This window comes from Echinops telfairi, unplaced genomic scaffold (genome assembly GCF_000313985.2).
Source record: "Echinops telfairi isolate 266 unplaced genomic scaffold, ASM31398v2 ScPeMD7_1;HRSCAF=3_0, whole genome shotgun sequence".
Lineage (NCBI taxonomy): Eukaryota > Metazoa > Chordata > Mammalia > Afrosoricida > Tenrecidae > Echinops > Echinops telfairi.
Window position 1 is genome coordinate 50,647,604 of NW_022103896.1, and position 14,695 is coordinate 50,662,298.

Consider the following 14,695-nt stretch of genomic DNA (forward strand, 5'->3'; position numbering starts at 1 on the left):
CAAATAAAGATAGTAATGCTTCTTTTTAACTCAATGCCTGCTATTTAAATTTTTTTCTTTCCATATTGGTCAGCATAAAATCCCTTTTAAATTGTCAACAGACATATTAATTTATTCTTAATGCTAGTAAGGATGCATTTGGTTTTTCTATCACTTCTTTTTATTTTAACTGTATGATTTGTGCACATAATTTCTAGTGTACTGGCTATAATAACATGCACTTACCCATACTCATAAGAACACATGTTGTAATGTAAGCAAACAAAAGAATAGTTACTAGATGGATGGACTTAAATTGCCTCTAAACTATTTACAGATACCTATAACTCTATTAGTAACAATTACAACTTGTCTATTATTTTGCCACACTCTAGTGTCTTATGTGTTGCCATGATACCGGTAACTATGTCAAAAATATTTCAAATGACAGCAGGGTAACCCACAGTGAAAAAAATTCAACAGAGCTTCCAGACTAAGAACAGACTATGAATAATGAATCAGCTGTCCACCTGGAAGAAATTTGCCACTGAACTCCTTATGCATAGTATCAAAATATTGGCAGATACTGAAGGTCTACAGAATATATTGCAATCTTGGTGATAGAAATGAAGTTGGGGAATAACATAACAGAATTTTGCAAGACCAACAACTTGTTCAAAGCCAATGCCTTTTTTCGACAAGACAGACAGCAGATATAGACATGAACTTCTCCAATTGAATGCACAGAAATAAAATGTACTGTATCTGTGGCATGTACAAGGGAAGAGCTCAATATCAGCAACTAAATTCAGGTCAGGGACTGAGTGTTGATGAGACCACCAATTGTTCTTTGTAAATTCATGTTGAAGCTGAAGAAAATTAAAAGAAGTCCAGGAGAACCAAAATATAACCTTGAGTATATGCCACTTGAATTTCAAGAACATCTCAAGAACAGATTTGCTACATTGAACAGCAATGACAGAGACCTGATGAGCAATGGGATGACAGCAAGAACATAATTCCTGAAGAAAGCAAAAAATCATTAAGAAGACAAGAAAGCAAGGGGAAAAAAGATCAAAGTAGGTGTCTGAAGAGATTCAGAAACTTACTCTTAATCGTTGAGTAAGGCAAATGGAAGAAATGATTAAGTAAAGGAGCTGAACAGAAAATTTCAGGGGGGCAGCTTGAGTAGACACAGTTAAATAGTATGATGAAATGTGCAATGACCTAGAGTTAGAAAACCAGAAAGAGAGACCACTCTCTGCATGTCTTAACCTGAAAGAACTCAAGAAAACAAAAATACTGAATGACTCGATGGGCAGAATATTGAAGTATCAAAATATGATGGAAAAAAAACTATACTAGATAGCACTAGTCAACTTTGCAACATGTTAGGAGGTAGTATATGAGCAAGAACCAATGGTATTAAAGATAGTGTAAGTTACACTGCAAGTATTAGCCAAAAATAAGGCTGTGGAAATTGATAAAATACTAACAAGTATTTCAACAAGCTAAGGAAGCACTGGGAATCCTCACTTGTCTATGCCAGGAACTTTAGACATCTATGTGGCCAATTGACTGGCCAAATTCCTAAGAAAAGTGACCCAACAGAATGGTCAAAATATCTAATGATATCCTTACTATCACATGCAAGTAAAATTCTGCTGAAGATCATAAAACAATGGTTGTAGCAGTATATTGACGGGGGGCTGCCAAAGATTAAGCCTAGATTTAGAAGATGACATGCATATAATTGCTTATCTAAAATAGATTTTGTCTGAAAGCAGGAAATATCGAAAATATGTTGTGTTTCATTGACTATACATACAAAGGCCTTAGATTATGTGGATCATAACAAATTATAGATACCCTTGAGAGGAATGTGAATTCCAGAATACTTCATAGTGTTTTTCAGGAAACTGTACATGGATCAAGAGGTAGTTGTGTGAACCAAACAAGAGAATGTTGCATGATTTAAATTCAGGAAAGATGTGTATTTGGGTTAAATCCTCTCATCAGACTTAATCAATCTGTATTCTGAGCAAATAATTATGAAAAATAGATTGAAGAAGAATGCACCGCAGATGACACAACCTGGCTTGCTGAAAGTGAGGAAGTTTTGAGGTATTGACTGACGAAGGTCAAGTTTAAAATATACGGAGTGTGGTCTCCCTTTTGTTTTCTAACTCTAGGCCATTGCACATTCCATTATAATATTTAACTATGTCTACTCAAGAATCCCTTTGAAATTGACGCCAGCTCTTTTATTTCATTTGCCTTAGCTAGTCCACGATTAAGAGTAAGTTTCTGAGTCTCTTCAGACACTGTTTTAGTCTGAGTACATTAGAGAAAAAAATCCACAGAAACTCATGTATAAGAGAGAGTTTTATATAAAGGTTAAGTGCACATCAAGAAAACATCCCAACCAGTGTTGCCCAAACCCACAGGTCCAACATGAACCCATATGTCCAATACCAATCCACAAAGTCCTCCTCCATCTCACAAAACACACACTATGACACTGACTGCAGGAGGAAAGCTGAGTCAGGGAACGTGCCAGCATCCCAGCGCTGGCAGGGGTCTCCACACAGCTGCTCCAGCACCCTTTCCCAGCTGCATCCGGGGAGGTTCATGTGGCTTCTCCATGGTGATGTCTTGCATGAAGTCAGCCTTGCCAGCTGAAGCAAGGAAGTGCTAAGGCAGCTGCACCCTGGTCCGACCATCAGAAACAAGAGACCTGAGAACTAGAAAGGCAAGGCTCACTTAGCCATTTATCCCTCCACTCTGCAATTAACCCTACATGTGTTTATCAGCCAGGTTGGCACAATAAACTCTCAGACACTACTACAATCTTTTTCTTTTTTTTCCCCCCCTAGTCTTCTGAATGACGTTTTGCTTTCTTCAGGAATGGCATTCTTGATGTCATCTTAATGCTCATCAGGTCTTCTGTCATTGGTATTCAATGTATCAAATCTGTTCTTGAGATGCTCTTGAAATACAAGCCTTTAAAAAATATCTACTTATCTCTTAACACATAGCTCAAAATTTTCTATTTAATAAAGTCTCCAACTTTTCTTATGAGAATGAGAGGCTCTGCGGCAGAGGGTGCTCACCTTTATGCGACAGAATTTATGGAAATGTGCTAAATATATTACTATATTAAAATAAAGAACCGTATATTTTCCATGTCTGCCTTATGCCTAGGAATTTGTGTTTCTCAATGTGGTAGTTACATAATCTGTTGTCAATTTGAGACCTAAGAGTGAAGGGTTGGAGTTTAGTCTGTCAATCAGGTCATAACTTGATGACCCCATTGGGAGGCACTAAGGAGATAAATAGCTTGCTGGAGGCAGGACACTGACTCACTCTCTGAGAGACATTACTGAGTACGAGCCAGATGGAGCTACACTGATCAAGCCAGACCCTGGGGCTGAAGGAGCCACATGGAGACTCCTGCCAGTGCTGAGTTGCTTCCACCACCACTGGATCCACAAGACTTTCCACCCACTGGCCTGTGGTCTTCCTGGGTTTGGCATCATTGCACATGTTTTGTGAGTCTGAAGAGGAATTTATAGATTAGTATCAGACATATGGGCTAATATCGGACTTATGGATTTGATCTGGACTGGGCTGGGATGTTTTCTTAATGTACAATTGCTTTTTGATATAAAACTCTTTCTTACACACATATGAGTCTCCCTAGATTTGTTTCTCTAGTCCACCCAGATTAACACGCTCAAATAAAGGAACTCTGTTCTTCTTAACAATGTAATTTGCTCCTTAACACATTCTCAGGTTCAAGTCAAACCCAATAAGTGACAGAATTGATATAATTTTGAAAATTATATTGTTGTTCTAATTTCCTATGCATTTTTTATCTTTGGGGCTTCAGAATTTATCCTTTACTGAATGAGGAGGTTTAAAAAGTGCAATAACATGTTTATTTATCCTATTGCTTCTTCGATTGAGTGATTCAACCCTCTGGTTTTAAGACCATATGTATTATGAAATTGAATGTCTTCAGGACTAATTGATACTTTTAATTCCTTGAAATATCCATTTTGGCTTTAAAGTACATATAATTTGATATAGCATACCAGCTATTTTTTAAAAATATCATTTTATTGGGGACTCTTAGAGCTCTTAAAACAATCCATCAAGCATATTTGTACATATGTTGCCATCATTATTTTCTAAACATTTTCTTTCTATTTGAGCCATTGGTATCAGCTCTTCTTTTGTCCTTCCCTCTTCCCCTCCCACCCTGTGAACCCTTGATAAATTATAAATTATTATTATTTTCATATCTTACACCAACTGCTGTCTCCCTTCACCCAGGGTTTCTGTTGTTCATCCCCCTGTGTTATGTGTCAGTCATTGCATTCAGTACCCCCTTCCTCCCCTTCTCTCCTCCCTTACCCTTACCCTTCTGGTATCACTATTCTCATTTCTGTTCCTGAGGGGGTTATCTGACCTGGACTCCTTGTGTCATGAGCTCTTATGTGTACAAGTGCACAGGCTCCGGACTAGCCCGAAGTGTAAGGCAGGACTAGGGTCATGATAGTGGGGGTTGAGGAAGCTTCAAGTAACAAGAGGAATATTGTATTATGTGTTTCATCTGTGCTATACTGTACCCGGATGGACTCATCTCTTCTTTGTTACCCTCTGTGAGGACCAGTCCCATTGTCTACAAATGGATTTTGGGTCTCTACACCAAGCACCCTTGTTTTCAATAATATGTTTTTGTTTGTTTGTTTGTTTGTGGTCTTCTAATGCCTGTTTCCTGATCTCATCAACAACTCATGATCTCACAGGCTGGTGTGCTGCTTCCACATGGGCTTGTTGCTTCTCTACTAGATGGCCACTTGTTTAACCTCAAGACTTAAAGACCCCTGATGCTATATCTTGTAACAGCTGAGCACCATCTGCTTTCTTCACGACATCTGCCTTTGTACCCATTTTGTCTTCAGAGATCATCCCGGGAGGGTGAGCATCCCAGAATGCCACGGTGTTAGAACAACGTGTTCTTTCATTGAAGGAGGGCTTGAGCAGAGGCCCAAAATGTGCCCACTACCTCAGTGTATTGCCATATAAATATATGTGCATAGGCCAATACCTCTATTTTTATGAATTAATATATTTACATATGTAAACATCTATATATCTCTATCCATAGCTTTGCTTCCTAGATCTTCCCTCTGTTTCTTTTTACATTTCTCCTGTCCCACCATCACACTCGCCTTTCTTCTGCCTCTTAGTAATTCCTCTCAGCTAGATTGCTGTTGCTTCAACACCCCCAGGATCTCTATGTCCTCCTCATTGATTTTAATGGCCTAGTTGTTCCCCTGCCTATGGCACTGTTTGCACATGGCTACCGTCCCCCACCTCCTTCTCCCCCCAAGTCCCTCCAAAACCATTGGTATTGTTGCTTTCTTCTAGGGCTGACGTCCATGTGTGGTAGTTATATAATTGTCAATTTAAGGATTAAGCGTGTAAGGGTAGAGTCTACACTCTAGCCTATCAATCAGGTCATAGCCAATGAAGCTTCTGTGTGAGCATAGTCTTCCCCTAAGGATTCTGGGGATTATGATTTTTCTCTCTGGAGGTGGGAGAATCTCAGCTCACACCCTGGGAGACATAGCAGCTGACAAGACACCTGAACCAACCCTGATGCAGCCCTGGGTGCTGGGAGAAGCCATGCAGAGACCCCTGCCAGAGCTGCGATGTTTCCAATGCCACTAGATCCAAAGATTTTCTACCCACTGGGCTGTGATCTTCTACATTCAGCATCATTGCTTGTGTTTCGTGAGTCTAAAGTGGACTTTAAAGATCAGTATCGAACATAGGGGCTAATATTGGACTTATGGACTTGATCTGGACTGGGCTTGGATGTTTTCTCAGTGTTCATTTGCTCTTGTATATAAATCTCTTTCTTATACACATATGTGTGTCCATGGATTTGTTTCTCTAGTCTACCCAGACTAAGACATTAGGGTACCTTGGGAGTGGGGTACTAGAGAAACAAATCATAAGGATGGAGAGTAGATGTTTGTTTGACCTCTCCTTCATGGTACTGTTTCTTCTTTGGCTGGCCGAAGTCAGATCTATCCTTGCAGTTTACTGAGTTGCTTTTTGGAAAGAATATGGGAAGTTAAAGTTTCGATTATTACGTTTGGGTGTAGTCTTTGGTTATTCCTTTTGAAATGGTGAGAATGAATGCGATTAATGTATATTTTGAGCTCAGGGGTAGAAATCACCATTTGAATTTCTCAGAGACCATGCTGGAGAAAATGGTTGACAGAAGGTCAAAATGGCTGGCAGAAAGCCTGATTCTGGCTTGACACTCTCAAGAGAACTAATCCCATATTTTTGCATAAATAGAATAGTTTAGATAAGGATTTAGATAAGCTAAATAAGGATTGAACTTGACTGTATTAAGAATTGAGTTTAGTATCTGATTCTACTTCATCTATACTGATATCCTCTGCTTATTATCATTGATATAATTATTGATAGAAATGTTTATTAGGAAGTGTGAGAATAGAGAGTTTATAAGCCCATTTGTCATCAGTCATTAAAATTGGATCTTTAGATGGGTTTAGGACACAACAGCAGAGAAGGCTGAAAAGATAAGCCCCGCCCAGTGTTTTGGAGTACTCAGGACATTTGCATTCCAAGAGAATTGCCTGGGGGCAAGCTTGACAGAGTGAAGATTTTTAAACTCTGTGGGTTTAGTGAGAAGCTGCAAAAAATCTGGAACCATTAAGAAAACTCCTCTCTAGGAATGAAGGGTAAAAGAAGCTGATAGGCAGGCTGACATGCTTGCTAGGTGACCATCTGGATCCACTTGTTGAGTGGAAGTGGGAGAAATGCAGCAATAGAGAGATGGGTTGAGTCTGGCCACTGACACCCATGGACCTGGTTTACAGGAACTAGAGGAGAAGATGAGAGTGCATTGACTGGTCTGAAGTTCATGACCTAGCACAAGGGGCATAGGCTTGTTGAGTATTGGTGATAACCCATGGTCTAAAGGCAAGGTGACCAATGGGCACCCTGTGGAGGCTGAGTGAGGCAGCCCACATTGAGTTAACCAGAACCCAACCAGATGAAAAGATGTTTGAGCCTGTGAACAGGTGCATATTGCTGTTGACTTTATGGATGGTCTGTCCTGATTTGACTTTGCTTATGCAAGGTTCCAACTGGAATGAAGATTCTTCACATCAAAAAATATGATTGTCTCCTCAGAGCACTGGGTTGATGTAAGTGGGCAGTATATAAATTGGATACCCAAAATTGGGGGGATAAAGGCGTGAAGTGGTTGGCTTACAAACTTTCATAGGTGGAACAATATATTCATAGAATTAAAGTGTAGGTGTTACTTAAGTGCAATTGTTAGGCATAGGATATTTTTGTTTTGTTAACTTATAAAATGTTATGTTTAAATGAGGGTGGCACATATTGAATTGTATGCATTTTAGCTTTATCCTGTTAGGTACAGATATGATTTTATTATTGTTTGAAAATTACATATGGTTATGGAGTTATGTAAAAGTGTCAAATTGACAAGGGATGGTCTGTGGCAGTTAAATAATTGTCAATTTGACTGTCGATCAGGTCATAGCCAATGAGGCTTCTGTGTGGGCATAGCCTTCCCATAAGGATTCTGGGAATTATGATTTTTCCTCCTTGGAGGTGGGAGACTCTTGTCTGACACCCTGGGAGACATAGCAGCTGACAAGACACATGGACCAACCCTGATGCAGCCCTGGGTGCTGGGAGAAGCTATGCAGAGACAGACCCCTGCCAGTGCTATGATGTTTCCAATGCCACTGGATCCAAAGATTTTCTACCCACTGGCCTGTGATCTTCTACATTTGGCATCATTACATGTGTTTTGGGAGTCTGAAGAGGACTTTATAGATCAGTATCAGACATATGGGCTAATATTGGACTTATGGACTTGATCTGGACTGGGCTTAGATGTTCTCTCAATGTTCAATTGCTCCTGTATATAAATCTCTTTCTTATACACACATGTGTGTCCATGGATTTGTTTCTCTAGTTTACCCAGACTAAAACACGATGTCTATATTGTATAGGTAGGCAAATCAACAATAATGGAGACCAAACAAAAGATTGAATAAAAAAAGAAAATAAACAAATAAATAGCAAAAAAGAAATCTGGAAAAGCATACATAATTCCAGGTCTGTCTGCAGACCTTTATAACTATCACCCCACTGGTCCTGAGAGGTTTTGGGAGCTGCCCGTCCTAGCCTGAAGTCTATTTGGGGGCTCTTCAGTGTTTCTGTGGCTTGACTTTTCCTCTGCTTGCTGATCTGTTATGTTCCCTTCTTGATTCGCCCTTCTGTGAGGGGTTCAGACTGGACTCACTCCCCGCAGTGTGTCCCAGTATTCTCCTCTGTTGTGGTGTTCTCCAGCAAGGGGGCATCCTGTCCTGAGCTGTTGTCAGCCCTATAGTCCTCTCTGTGCCTTCGCTGCTCCGTGCAGGAATGTCCTCAGGACTTGGTGTGCCAGTATGGCGACAAGACCATCACACTCTCTTTTCCTTCTGGTTTACTTCCATGTGGGCATGTCAGGCCGGCCCCTCTCCCCAGCTTGTAAGTTTACTGCACTCTAGGGAGAGGCTCAATTTGGCTCTGGAACCGGCAAGGTAGCCCACTCTGTTCTAGAGTTGCTCCATGTGATTATGTTGCCCTCAAGGTTTGGCACACTGTGGTGGGGTCTGCATGCACACCCCCATTTCTGTGGAGACATAAACAATACCCTCCCCCTGGGTGGGTTAGTGCCCTGCTCACCTAGTGCCATCATCTCCCTTCCCCACTCCCATTCTCCCTCCCCACACCCTTTCCCCTTCTTTGTGTTGGAATGACATGTACATCCTTTGGTTTGACTTGTCTCTCTGCCAACTGCCTCAACCCATATAGTGTGAGATAAGTGGCTTTTCTTCTATACCTACTGTACTGATATGCTTACCACAGTGAACTCATGTTGTACTTGCCCTTTTGTGATTGACTAGCTTCGCTTAGCATAGTTTCCTTTAACTCTTCCCATGAGACAATGTGCTTCATGTGGTCATCAGTGATTTTTAGTGCTGCATAGTACTCCATTTTGTGTGTGTGCCAGCATTTTCTAATACATGCATCTATTGATGGAAATGTAAGTTGTGTCCCATTCTGTGATTGTGAATTGCACTTCAATAAACATTGGAGCACTGACAACTGGTCGTGGTCTATTTCTTACCTCTTCTGGGTATACGCCTAGTAGAGGGATTGCTGGGTCATAAGGTAGCTCAATTTCCATTTGCTTTAAATGTCACCAGATCACCTTCCACAGAGGTTGTATGTATCTACACGACCCCAGCAGTGGAGGAGAGTTCCTATCTCTCACATCCCCTCCAGTATTTGTTTCTCTTTGATTTTCTGATTTGAGATATCCTCAAGGGTATTAGGTATTATCTCATGGTTGTTTTAATTTGCATTTCTCTGATGGCTAATGATCGGAAGCATTTTCTCATATGGTCATGGGCCATTCGGGTCTCCTCCCTAGTGAGACTTCTGTTCAGGTCTTTTACCCACTTTCTCAGTGGGCTAACTGTTTTCTTCTTTTTGCAGGCTAGGAGGGTACTATCAATTTTAGTAATAAGCCCTTTGTCTGTTGTATTATTGTTAAAATTCCTCTCCCAGTCTGTGGGTTCTCTTGTTACTCTCTTAGTGAAGTCTTTCGATGCACACAGGTTTTTCATCCTTAATATCGCACACTTGTCTTTCAGCATCCCTATTGTATGGACCTTTTTTCCCTATTGCAATTAGCTTATGGTCCTGATGGTTTGTGGTTTTACTTCTAGGTCTGTGATCCACCTTGAGTCTGTTCTTGTGCATGGGGTGAGGTAAGGGTCTTGTTTCATTTTTTTACAGGTGGATATCCATGGTTTCCATTTGTTAAAGAGGGCATCCACCTCCTACTTGATGCTTTGTCGCTCTTGTGAAGATCAGTTGTTGATACACTGATGGTTTTATTTCTGGGTTTTCTGTTCTTTTCCATTGGTCTGAATATCTGTCATTATTCCAGCACCACACTGTTTTGATGACTGTGACTGTGTAATAGGTGTTAAAGTCAGGTAGGGCAAGCCCTCCGACATTATCCTTCTTGAGGAGTTTTTTGGAAATTCTGGACTTCTAACTTCTCCATTTGAAATCGGTGGTCAGTTTTTTTAATTATTTAAAGAAGGTTGTTGATATTTGAATCAGGATAGCATTAAACATATATAGTGTCTTGGGCAAGATTGACATCTTTACTATGTTGAGTCTTCTGATTCACAAGCATGGGCAATTCTTCCATTTATAATGGTTGCTTTTGGTTTCCTATAGTCGAATCCTGTTGTTTTCCTTGTATAAGTCTTATTTTTTTGGTTAGTTATATCCCTAGATATTTCAATTTGTTCTTTGTGAAGGGTACTGCGTTCTTGATCTCCTCATCTATGATCTTATGCAATTTATATAGCAAACCAATTGACTTCTGTTTGTTGATCTTGTATCTGCCACTTTTCATATTCCTCTACCACTGGTAGTATTCCTATTGTGAAGCTTTGGGAATTTTCAGTGTACAGAATCATGTCGTCTGCAAATAGCGATAGTTTGACCTCCTCCACTACCACCCGGATGCTTTTAAGGTCCTTCCACTAACTTATGTTGTTAGCTAGGACCTCTAATATGATGTTGAATAGAAGTGGGGACAAATGACATCGTTGTCCGGTTCTCTTTTTCAATGTGATTGAATTTATCTTTTCTCCATTGACTATGATGTTGGCTGTTTGCTTTTAGTAGATAGCTTGTATTAACTTGAGGATTTTTTCTTCCATTCCTATCTTCTTGATTTTCTTAATTATCAATGGTTGTTGGATTTTGTCCAAAAGCTTTTTTAAAATTTGACTATCAATATTATCATGGGATTCTTATCCCTTTTCTAATCAAAATAGCAAATAATGTTGATGGTATTTGGAATGTTGAACCATCCCTGATCCCTGAAATGAATTCCATGTTATTATGATGGATATTTTATATACTTTTGTATTCTATTGGTCAATATTTTGTTAATGGAATTTTGCGTCTATGTTCATTAGAGATATAGGTCTGTAGTTCTCTATTCCCGTGGGATCCTTGCACAGTTTATCAAAGTTATACTGGCTTTGTAGAGTGAGTTTGGGAGTTTGCTGTCTCTACTATGCTCTGGAATAATTTGTAGAATATTGGTGTTAGCTTTTCCCTGAATGCTTGGTAGAATTCTGCTGTGAAGCCTTCCAGTTTGGTAGATAGTTTCATTGGTCCTTTCTTGGTAACCATATCTATTTCTTCTTTTGATATGGGTCTGTTGAGGTCTTTGACCTCTATCTGGGATAATCTAGGGAAGGATTATTTTTGCAAGTATTTATCCATGTCTTCCATATTGTTGAAGTCATTAGAATACTGACTTCCATAGTACTTTATGATTATCCTTTTAATCTCATTGGGGTCCATTGTGATTTCCCTGGTTTCATTTCTCATCCTGGCTATTGATGTTTGCTTTCCTTGGTTAGGTTTGCCAGTGGTCTGTTGATACTGTTGATCCTTTCAAAGAACCAGCTTTTTGCTGTGCTGTTTTTTGCATTGTTTTCTTGTCTTCCCACTCATTTAACTCTGTCCTGATTTTTATTATTTCTTTTCTTTTGATATTGGAGGGAATGTTCTATTGACTCTGTTCTAGTTGCTGGAGATTTATGATAGCATGTCAGTCATAAACCTCTCTTTCTTTTTCATATATGCATTAATCGCTGCCAAGGTTCCTCTGATAACTGCTTTTGCTGTATCCCATAGGTTTGGGTACATTGTATTCTCATTCTCATTAGTTTCTAGAAAGTTCCTAATTTTCTCTCTGATCTGGACTAGTATCAATTCGTATAGCAGAAGGTTGTTATTCATCCTCCAGTTGTATGCCATTGTTTTTATAGTCATCCTTTTGTTGATCTCCAGCTTTATGGTGTTGTGGTCCAAGGTGGATGTCTGAATAATCTATTTGTGTGAATTTATTCAGGCTTGTTGTGTGTCCCAGCATGTGGTCTATTTTCATAAATGAGCCATGCACATGTGAAAAGAGTGAGAATTTTTTTTGCATTTGGGTGAAAGGCTCTAGAAATGTCTTTCAAGTCCAGTCGCCTAATAATAGTGTCTATTTTTTGTTGAGCTTCTTTCCCAGTGATCTATCTTTCTCTGTTGTGATGTATTAAAGTCACCTACTATGATTGTTAAATCTGTAATTTCTTTTTTCACCATTTGAATAGTTTGGTGAATTTCATGGGTCTCTTACTAAGTGCGTATATATTTATTATGCTCACTGGTTCCTGATCTATTAATCCTTTGAGCATTTTTCGGTGACCTTCCTTGTCTATTGTTATGGTTTGTACCTTGAGGTCAATTTTGTTGGAGATTTGGATTCAACTCCTGCTTTTTTTTTTAAGTTGTTGTGTGCCTGGTACATTTTTTGCCAGCCATTTAGTCTTAGTCTGTTATTGTCTGGGAGCTTAAGATGTGTCTCTTGCAGGCAATAGATTGATGGTTTATGTTTTCTTAGCCAGTCTGCTAACCTTTGTCTTTTAATGGGCAAGGTGAGGCAGTTGACTTTCAGATTTATTACCACCATTGTTGGTTTCATTGATGTCATCTTGTACATTTTGTGTTGCGTGTTTTCCTATCTCCCTTCATATCAGTGATCCGTGTTTATGTGGGGGCTTCATTCGTGCCTTCTTTTCCTTCTAAGCAATGTTATTTTAGTATTTGTTTTCAGTGTATTTACTTCTGGGTGGAGTTGCATTATATGTTGCTCTCCTGCTTGTGTTTGGTGGATGTTGGTCTTCTGACCATACTGAGTTGGCAAGTATTTTACATAGGATGGGGTGTCTTATGATGTATTCTTTGAGTTTTTCCTTGTCCAAGAAGACTCTTACTTCACTGTATATCTTAATAGATTGTGTAGCAGGGTAGAGGATTCTTGAGTTAGCATTTTTTCTTTCGGCTTTTTGAAGATGTAACTCCATTCTCTCCTCCTCTTCAAGGTATCTACTGATAAGTCTGAGCATTTTATTTCCTGAGCACTATTGTATGTGACCATCTTTTTTCCTCTTGCTGCTCTTAAAATTTTCTCTTAATTCTCAAAGTTGGATAATTTAACTCTTATTTGCCTTGGTGATTCTTCTTGGGGTTTAGTCTAATTGCTGTCCTTTGTGCCTCCTGTATGAATGTCTGATTCTCATTCATTAAAGTGCAGAAGATTGCTTCCAGGAATTCCCTTGCTAATTTAGCTGTTGCCTTGCCTTCTTCGTTGTGTCTTGTTCTGGTAGACCAGTTATTCAAATATTGTTCTTCTTCATAGTGTCTGTCATTATCAGGGTTTCTGCAGCCTCTTTGATTACTTTGCTTGATTGTATTTCCCATTTTGTGAAGTCTGCCTGATTGTCCTCTAGATCTCTGGTACAATTCTCCACTTCTTCTACTCTGTTGGTGTGGTGTGTGATCTTGTATTTTGCTTCTGTTTCCTCATCCGTTACCATATAAACTCGAGTATAAGCTGACCCAAAAATCAGCCAAGGCCCCTAATTTTACCAGAAAAACTGCATTAAAAATGTGCTGAACAACTTATCTTATACACGAGTATATACGGTATTTCTTGTGTTTACCTTTGGTGCATGGACTTCATCCCCTCTATCATGGACTTCCTCTCCTTTATCATTGCATACTTATTCTGTGTTGCTTCCCTCATATCCTATATTATTCCAAGCAGCATTCTGAATATTTCTTTTGTTTCAGATCAATGTCTGATTCTTCTATGAGCATCGTTAGGTTATGTCTTCCTCCAATGTTATGTTTTATTGCTGATGGTGTTGAGGTTTGTTACTATCTGCATGTCACTTTTGAATAATTGGGTACCACGTACCTGGGAGATTGAGGGGCCCTGAGATTTTTCTCTGTGTGACTGGTAAGAGTGTTTTCGAAGACTACCTATGACCTTCGATGTTGGTGGGTCAGATGGTGTGCCACAGTGACACGTTGGCCAGTGCTGGGGTGGGGGTGGGGGGCAAGGCTTTGAAGTGGGCTGAGAATGGCAACTGGAGGTATGTCACTGGGATGGGTTAGGGGGCAGGCCTGCAGCTTGGCCATAGGCCTTGTTTGGACTGTGTGGCACAATTTTCAGTCTTTTAAAGACTCTCTGTAGAGCCCAAAACTGGTATAGCCAGTTTTTTACTTGGGCTGTGGCTATGAGAACCTGTTGGCCTTTCCTGTGTTATATTAAAATACTAGGCTGTGCTTTGGGGGTTGCTGTTCTGGATGTCTTAAGTTAATGCTGTGCTAATGGCCAGAGTTCTGTTGGTTTGCATTCAAAGCTACACAAAGGAACACAGCCTGGAGTTGAAAGCATTAAAAAAAAATTTCCCCCCTTTTATAATGGGATTGTGGGGTGCCCTGGTTTTGGGGGTGGTGTCGCAAATGGAGGGGGTGGGGGCTGACTGGATTTGAATTTTCTGCCAGTGGCACTCCTGTGTCACTCCTGGATCTGTTATCCTCAACAATGCAGGTTGTGCTCAGGAGATCTGCATTCTGTCACAGGAAATAATGGCTCTTAAATTGCTGCAAATTAGTGTCTAATTATCTAATATTACCCACACTG